Genomic DNA, 9633 nt, shown 5'->3' on the forward strand with positions numbered 1-9633 from the left:
AAGGCAAACCTACGTTTCTAGCATTTGTAGACTTAGAGAAAGCTTTTGACAATGTTTACTGCAATACTCTCTTTCAACTTCTAAAGGTGTCAGGGGTAAAATACGGGGAGCGAAAGGCTATTTACAATTTGTACAGGAACCATACAGCAGTTATAAGAATTGAGGGGCATGAAAGGGAAGGAGCGGTTGGTAAGGGAGTGAGACAGTGTTGTAGCCTCTCCCCGATGTTACTCAATCTGTATATTGAGCAAGCAGTAAAGGAAACAAAAGAAAAATTCGGAGTAGGTATTAAAATCCATGGAGAAGAAATAAAAACTTTGAGGTTCATCGTATGTAGTCGAATTGAGTCGGGTGATGCTGAGGGAATTAAATTAGGAAATGGGACACTTAAAGTAGTAAAGGAGTTTTGTTATTTGGGGAGCAAAATAACTGATGATGGTCGAAGTAGAGAGGATATAAAATGTAGACTGGCAATGGCAAGGAAAGCGTTTCTGAAGAAGAGGAATTTGTTAACATCGAGTATAGATTTAAGTGTCAGGAAGTCGTTTCTGAAAGTATTTGTATGGAGTGTAGCCATGTATGGAAGTGAAACATGGACGATAAATAGTTTGGACAAGAAGATAATAGAAGCTTTCGAAATGTGGTGCTACAGAAGAATGCTGAAGATTAGATGGGTAGATCACGTAACTAATGAGGAGGTATTGAATAGAATAGGCGAGAAGAGGAGTTTGTGGCAAAACTTGACAAGAAGAAGGGACCGGTTGGTAGGGCATGTTCTGAGGCATCAAGGGATCACAAATTTAGCGTTGGAGGGCAGCGTGGAGGGTAAAAATCGTAGAGGGAGATCAACAGATGAATACACTAAGCAGATTCAGAAGGATGTAGGTTGCAGTAAGTACTGGGAGATGAAGAAGCTTGCACAGGATAGAGTAGCACGGAGAGCTGCATCAAACCGGTCTCAGGACTGAAGACCACAAGAACAACAACATCTTTTCTTTCGGACATTTCAGAAAGAACAGATATCATCTTCATATAGTTAAGGCTAACCGGTCATTGACCTTCTTCTTCTGAGCTGGATGCACACGCAATGTCCGAACTCTTACGGGACTCGGTAAGATTGTCTGCCGCGAGTAATGAGTGTAATGGCAGGCGCACTACGAATGTAGTGTGTGGACATTAAGTTGGGGATGTGGGTCTCACGGGGAGCGTGCTAGGGATAAATCCCTGCAGTCGCACTATCCTCTGTGCCCTCGGTGGCTCAGATGGATAGAGCGTCTGCCGTGTAAGCAGGAGATCCCGGGTTCGAGTCCCGGTCGAGGCACACATTTTCAACTGTCTCCATTATCAAAGCCTGTCGATATCTTAGGGTCTTGATTTAATTACCTTGGAAGAAGAGGTGTTGAAAACTGTAGAATACGACTCCAGTATCAGCACCAGGATGGTGAACCGCCAGCATGGGGTAAGCCAGGCAACCGTATGGAACGTCCTCCGCGATAACTACCACTAGCCGTATCACTTACAACACCTGCAGGCCTTATTACCTACGGACATGCCTTCTTGGCGATGATTTTGTCGCTGGTTCGTCATGTAGGCTACCATGGTGTTGGTATTTCGGTCACCGCACGCGAGCCGTCAATCTCATATGAAGCCGAAAGGCCTGCTCTTGGCTGTGAGCGATATTTTTCTTTTTTTCTAGGTGCAATCGTGTGCAGTAGTTTCGACAGCAGACACTAATAGCAGGGAAATACAACGCGCGGCACGTTATCTACGACAGGGAGACAGCCAGTCCGTGTTATACAGAGCGGGCGGCTGATGCACTGACAGGGCGAGAACGCCCCCTTAGCCCTTGCTGCCCTTAATGGACCGCTGCTCAGGGCGCAGCGTTAGTACAACAGCCGAGATGATCGCAACAGCATCGCCACTCGCGACCGCCAGTGTCTTCTTGCTCGTGCTGGTAAGCAGCCTACTATAATAATTTGTTTCTCGTAATTTCTTGCACGCTGGCGTTCGAAGGAATCTTTCCGATTCGTCTGACGCGGAGCGCCGGACGTGGACAGCCCTGACGTCTAGTTAAGCCGCGCGCGTCTCTACTAGTTGCACTGCCGCGACGTCAAGGACTCAACAAAAGTTTGAAAACACCGCGAGAACTGCATTCCTGAACATAAATTAGATACTAGCCAAGCCTGCAGGTTGTACTGTTATATTTGAGCACAAACGGCACCTGTGAAATAGCCTGAATACGTTGCAAGTGTCAGTGGTGGTCAGAAGTGTTCTGTCTAGTTATGAGAGAATTACGAGGGTGGTCCCATAAGTACCCGGCCTGACCGACAGATGGCACTCGTTGTTGAAAAATATCTCTGGATTACAAAGTATACGATCTATGAAGCATGTGTTTCGAGTTTGAAGACGCCAAATTGTTTAGTATTTGTTTGGCAGCCATCAATAGTGAACGTTGTGAGTGAACTTGAGAAAACTGAGAAAATTGGTCATCGTTATGTGATACAACGTTGTTTTTTTTCCGAAAGGCCTCAGCGCAACCAATATTAAGGGGACCACACCCTGTTTATCTAACCCATGTTAATTTAGGCAAGTATTTGACCCATTTCTGAAAAAACTATTTGATGCAGGACCTTAGTATTTTTACTGTATGTTACATGATGCTAATAGTCAACTGTACTAAAAACTACTTTATCCATTTTATAGTTTTTTAAGAAATACTTTTGTAAATTTATTAACAAAAAATATTAAGTTTTTTCTAGAGAAAATATTTTTTGTGAACTTCCTAATGGGGGAATATCAATGAATCTAGTACCAGAGGTGGCTTTTTATGTTATGCAGAGTCCCTGAAAATTTCATTCATTTATGTATGATAGTTTCTGATATAATTGGGCATATGTACTGAAAATTTTAGTTTGTGGGAAATTGACTTTAAAGACAAAAAATTGAAATTTGTTACTTACAGTTAATTAAAACCGTCCTGCTGCATAAGGTGGCCCTTCTTTGGCCTCTAGCAGGTCTTCCAGCTTCTTTTTCACCTTCCTGGATGTTTGTCTTGCTTTCTTGGCCATATTAGATGCAGACCTGTCTGCATCGGCTATGCTCATTTTATCGCAATGTTGCAGCTCAGGTTAATTCCCAGCTTTTTCAGTACCCAGCCCTATCCCATATTACCACAACTGAATGTAATAACAGCATCATGAACTCCTAGTTTCATTGTATGCATGTCTACAAATACAGTTTTAGGAAGGCGGTTCCAAATTATGCTGTTCTAACATTCATTTGGGCTCTGTGTCTGCCCATCCAGACATTTCCTTAGAAGGTCAGGATGAGCCAAGTCTCTGAAAATAGGTTCAATTGCTGTAATAACAGCAGCAGGAAGAGAATGCTGGTGAGAATAAGATTCTCCAGTTGCCTGAGCCCTATTGTATTTGCACCACGAATTTTCTCCTGATGGACACAATCCAGGACCTGGTTTATCATCAGTAGAGGACTTATGAAAGAATATGGCCCAAACATCTCTCTTCATTGCCTCCAGATTTTCTTTATTTCTCCTAATTGCCTGCCCTTAGTATACTTGCAAGTTTTCTATAACAACTACTCGCAATCACACTTGAACAAAACTAACCGCATGTTTGAAAGCGTGTTGTTTACAAACAGCATAAACAAAAGAATATCGACCGTTGAATTCCAAAGATAGCCAACACACCAACACACTCGGGAGTAAAAAAAATCCCTAACGTGCAATGTAGGGGATACAAAGATCTCAAATATAGGCAGAAAAGTGGGTGACAGAAAAGTGGGCGTTGCATATAAACACACGTGGTAGGAAAATGCTCTTTAAATGCTCGAAAAAAAATTTTTTTTCAGAAAAATCCTTTTCAGGGTGCTTAAATAAAACCTTAATCTATCGAAATATGATGAAAACAGAAAATCGATTTTTTTCGAACTGAACCACGGCGTGGTCCCCTTAAAACTGGGCTAGATTTTACTTAGGGAGAGTCTGCTCTTTCGTTGACAACAGTAAAATATTGGGTAGTTGAGTTTAAACGAGGCCGTACGAGCTACCAAGATAAGCATCGCAGTGGTCGACCAAATGAGGTGGCGACTCCAGAAATGGTGAAGAAAATACGTAACTGAATGATCGTCGACTGATAGTGAGCGAGCTAGAAAACATAGTAGGCATTTCAAAAATTGCGGTACATCGTATATTATCCGAAAATTTGGACATGAGAAACTGTGTGCAAGGTTTGTGCCTCGTTTGCTCACACTCGAGGAAAAACAGTGTCATGAAGATGTTTCGATTGAGTGTTTAGCGAAGATTCGCAGCAACAAAGCTGATTTTTTGCGTCGTTTCGTAAACAAGGATGAAACATAGGTCTACCACTTCACTCCTGAGGCAAAAGAACAATCAAAACAATGGACACAAACTGGAGAACCGACTCCAAAGAAGGCGAAGACCGTTTCATCTGCAGGCAAGGTCATGGCATCGGTCTTTTAGGATGCGCGTGGGATAATTTTCATTGACTACCTTGAAAAAGGAAAAACTGTCAATGGCGAGTATTATGCGAACTTATTGCAATGTTTGGGCGAAGAAATCAAGCAAAAACAGCCGTATTTGGACAAGAAGAAAATGTTGTTTCTTCACGACAGTGCACCAGCTCACAAGTCCGTTATTGCAAGGGCCAAAATTCATGAATTAAAGTTTGAATTGCTACCTCATGCATCCTATTCGCCAGATTTAGCTCCCCCGGATTATTTTCTGCTCCCAAACTTGAAAAAAAATGCCTCGGTGGGCGAAGATTTTCAAAAAATGAAGACACAATGTCGGCAGTTAATGGCTATTTTGAGAAGTTAGACAGTTCTCATTATAAAAAGGGTATCGAACTTATTGAACCGGCCGCTGTGGCCGAGTGGTTCTAGGCGCTTCAGTACGGAACCGCGCTGCTGCTACGGTTGCAGGTTCGAATCCTGTGTGTGATGTCCTTAGGTTAGTTAGGTTTAAGTAGTTCTAAGTCTATGGGACTGATGACCTCAGATGTTCCAAGTCCCACAGCGGTTAGAGCCATTTGAACCATTTTTGAAGTTACTGAACATAGCTGGGGAAAGTCTGTAGAGCTGAAAGAAGATTATGTTGACGCGGGCAATTTGTTGGTACTCTTATGGTAGGTGCTTCTGGAACTAAAGCAGCCGAAGTGTTTGATGTTCAAGACGCACCGATCGAAGTTTTACGAGGTCTATTCAAAAAATTCCGAAACTTTCTCCACAAAATTTTTATACGCCTACCTTTTAGCTATTGTGCATGGTCTCCTTCGAAATACTCTCCTCCACAATTGATACACCGTTCCCAACGCCACTTCCGGAAGCAGTCTTGATACGCCTCTTGCTGGATCGCGCGAAGCGACGTCTGCGAATTTTCTTTTATCTCGTCTATTGGTACAAATATTCGTCCTTTCATCGGGATTTTCAACTTTGTAAGTAAAAAAGAAGTCCGTAGGGGCCAGGCCTGGAGAGTACGAAGAATGAGGCAGCATAGTGATTTCGTTTTTTGTGCAATAGTCACGCACCAGCGGGGATGAATATGCGGTCGCATTATCGCGATGCAAGAGCCGTGAATTGTATCGCCACATTTCAGGCCGTTTCCTTCCCACATTTTCTCACATGCGTCGCAATATATCCCGATAGTACCATCGATTAACAGTTTGTACCTGTGGCACGAATTTGTGGTGAACCAATCCTTCAAAGTCAAAGAATACTTACCAGCATGGCTTTGACATTTGACCTGACCTGGCGAGATTTTTTGGTCTTGGAGAATCTTTCCCGACCCATTGTTAATGTTGAACCTTGGTCTTAACATCATAACCGTAGACCCTTGTCTCATCACCAGTTATCATGCTTTTAAGGAACATCTCGTTCTCATTTGCACGATCCATAAGCTCTTCACAGATTTAGAGGCGATGGTCTTTCTGGTCTAGACTCATGAACCGGCACGAACTTGGCGGCAACACGTTGCATTCCGGGATGTTGTCTCAGGATTTCATGACATTATCCACTTGAAATGTTACATTCTGCTGCAATTTCTCGGATAGTCAGTCTTCGACTGGCACACACAATTTTGTTGACGTTCCTAACATAAGCGTCGTCGGTAGACGTCGAAGGGAATCCTGAATGAGGGTCATCTTTAACTTCCATCCGGCCATTTTTAAACCGTGTTAACCATTTGTAACACTGCGAATGGCTTAAGTGCTCATCACCGTAGGCTTCCTGCATCATTTGATGTGTCTCTGTAAAGGTTTTCTTGAGTTTCATGCAAAATTTAATGCAGACGCGTTGCTCTTCCAACTCTGCCATCTCGAAATTCGTAAACTCTACGACACAAAGTCCTACTCGCCGGCCGCTGGTGGCCGAGCGGTTCTGGCGCTACAGTCTGGAACCGCGCGACCGCAACGGTCGCAGGTTCGAATCCTGCCTCGGGCATGGATGTGTGTGTTGTCCTTAGGTTAGTTAGGTTTAAGTAGTTCTAAGTTCTAGGGGACTTATGACCTCAGCAGTTGAGTCCCATAGTGCTCAGAGCCATTTGAACCATTTTGAACAAAGTCCTACTCAATGCAGAACTGAACGGTAACTAAGAGACATACAACAATGAAACTTCCGGTAGTTACACATTAAACACAGTAGTGTGCAGGGATGTCAACCGTGTTTCGCTCCAACACGCCATTGGCGCGAAATTACGAATGTTCCGGAGTTTTTTTAACAGACTTCGTATACTACATACAGGCACAGCGGGAAAACATCATCCGCTAAGTCACAACGCGGACGAAAGTGTACATTGAATGACCGCGATAGACGTTCATTGAAGAGCATTCTGACGAAAGATTAGAGGACGACAACTGCAAAAGTCACTGCACAACTAAATGTCAAACGCGTGACACGAAGGGAGCAGCACAGTAGGGAATGGCAGGGCAAACTATAACTCCAAACCCACTCATCAGTGATGCAAGAGCCTTACCAGGAGGACTTCGTGCCGAAGCCATAAAACCCGGATTATGGAGCAATGGAAGAACGTCATTTGGTCGAATGAGTCTTCTTTCACACGGTTTCCAATTTCTGGCCCAGTTTACGTCTCAAGATTAAAACATTGTAAGGGTTTGACGATGATTTGGGCAGCCAGATATTGGTATCCCATGGGCCCTGTGGCCACTCTGAAAGGTCGTATTACTGCCAAAAATTGTGTGACCATTTTGGGTAATCAGACTCTTCCCAAAGTAGATACTGTGTCCCAAAAAGTCATGGCCGCTGTTCTTACGGCCCGCGTTGTCCAAGACTGGTTTTCTTAGCACGAGGATGAATTGTTGCGTCGCCCTTGATCTCAACATTATTGAGTCTTTGTGGTCCACTTTGGAGAAAACGATGCATGATCGCTATCCACCTCCATCATCGTTACCAAAACTTTCCACATTTTTTTTCAGTAACAATGCTAAAAGATTCCCTTGAAAATCATACAGAACCTGTTCTTATCCGTTCCGAGACGACTGGAAGCTGTTTTGAATGCCCATAGTTTCCCTTACACCGTATTAGGCACGGTAAGGTGTTGTGTTACTGGTATTCCCATATTTTTGTACGCCCACTCTATGTCCTCGTATATTAAGCACAAGAAAACGAACTACTAGAGAAAAATTATTTGCTGAAAAACTGACAAATCTTGTAAACATTGCTAGAAGTCTGCTTGTTCATAGTCTTCTTTTATCGAAAAACACCGACGGTGACAACATACTTTTACTGAGCGGCAGTTTAAAAACGCGAAAAAGTGTTTTTTAGCTAAAAGCGAGCGTATGAGCGTATCATAACATTTCATTACACTTGTGATTTCTTTTATTTACCGGGTGATAAAAAAGTCAGTATAAATTTGAAAACTTAATAAACCACGGAATAATGTAGATAGAGAGGTAAAAATTGACACACATGCTTGGAATGATATGGGGTTTTATTAGAACCAAAAAAAAGCAAAGTTCACAAAATGTCCGACAGATGGCGCTGGACAGCAAAAGGTCGTTGACTGCGCATGACAATCGTGTATAAAAGGAGCTGTAATGAGAGAGAGAATCAAATGCGCCAGCAGTCGCAGCATGTTGACGTTACCTGAAAAGGCGCTTTTAGTGAAGCTGTATTATCAGAATGGGAAATGTGCTAGTTCAGCACTGCGACCCTATCGCCATAGGAAGGGGATTAGAACGGGTAAAGGTCCGTTGACAAATACAGCTGTGGCGAGAATGATTTCGAAGTTCGAAGCCACGGGTTGTTTAGACGATAAACCCCGTAGTGGCCGACCGAGCACAGGGCGTAATGCTGCTGAGACAGTTCAGGAAGAAATGGAGACTGTAGCGGGTTCGTCTATGCACGGGGAAGTCGTCGCACCGGCATTCCATATACTACTGTTTGGTTGGCACTTAGGCGTACCCTCCGATGCTATCCGTTCAAAATCCATCGGCATCATGAACTGTTACCTGGCGATTTAGTGAAGCGGAGGGCATTTGTGGTGCGGGCGTTTCAAAATATGGCGGAAGATGACGATTGGTTGAGTAAAGTGTTGTGGACGACGAAGCTCATTTCACGCTCCGAGGGTCTGCCAACGCCCACAACTGCAGAATTTGGGCTACCGAAAATCCTAGAACTGTCGTGGAAACTCCATAGCACGACGAGAAAGTCACGGTATGGGTTGGATTTACCACATCTACCGTTATCGGGCCTTTTTTCTTCGAGGAAATGCGTGATTCTGGTTTTGTAACTGCTACCGTGACGGGTGAGAGGTACGCCGATATGTTACAGAATCGCATCATTCCCAGCCTGGCTGATAAACACCTGCTGGAACGTACGATGTTTATGCAGGATGGCGCTCCACCCCATATTGCTAGACGCGTGAAAGACCTCTTACGCGCGTCGTTTGGTGATGATCGTGTACTCAGCCGCCACTTTCGTCATGTTTGGCCTCCTAGGTCCCCAGACCTCACTCCGTGCGATTATTGGCTTTGGGGTTTCCTGAAGTCGCAAGTGTATCGTGATCGACCGATATCTCTAGGGATGCTGAAAGACAACATCCGACGCCAATGCCTCACTATAACTCCGGACACGCTTTACAGTGCTGTTCACAACATTATTCCTCGACTATAGCTATTGTTGAGGAATGATGGTGGACATATTGAGCATTCTTGTAAAGAACATCATCTTTGCTTTGTCTTACATTGTTATGCTAATTATTGCTATTCTGATCAGATGGAGCGCCATCTGTCGGACATTTTTTGAACTTTTGTATTTTTTTCGGTTCTAATGAAACCCCATGTCATTCCAAGCATGTGTGTCAATTTGTACCTCTCTATCTACATTATTCCGTGATTTACTCAGTTTTCAAATTTATACTGACTTTTTGATCACCCTGTATTTGCATTCTAGCGAACTCTTATACAAGGGCCTTTCGGAAACCAAGGCCCGACCGGTCGTGAAATAGAAACCATAGTGAAAATCAAAATTTTTTTATTTGCAACACTTTGTTACACCTACATAGTCGCCGCCCCGACTTAATACACTTGTAGTAACGTTGTACCAACTTTTCAATACCCTCGTCATAGAAGGCAGCCGCCT

The 9633-nt window shown here is 43.6% G+C and overlaps 1 non-coding gene across 1 annotated transcript; it reads left to right on the forward strand.

The window, feature by feature from the left end:
* Positions 1-1246: 1246 nt before the first annotated feature.
* Trnat-ugu (transfer RNA threonine (anticodon UGU)) lies at positions 1247-1321 on the forward strand. Its single transcript has one exon. It is a non-coding gene; the product is annotated as a tRNA-Thr (tRNA).
* The last annotated feature ends 8312 nt before the right edge of the window (positions 1322-9633 follow it).

This window comes from Schistocerca nitens, chromosome 9 (assembly GCF_023898315.1).
Source record: "Schistocerca nitens isolate TAMUIC-IGC-003100 chromosome 9, iqSchNite1.1, whole genome shotgun sequence".
Lineage (NCBI taxonomy): Eukaryota > Metazoa > Arthropoda > Insecta > Orthoptera > Acrididae > Schistocerca > Schistocerca nitens.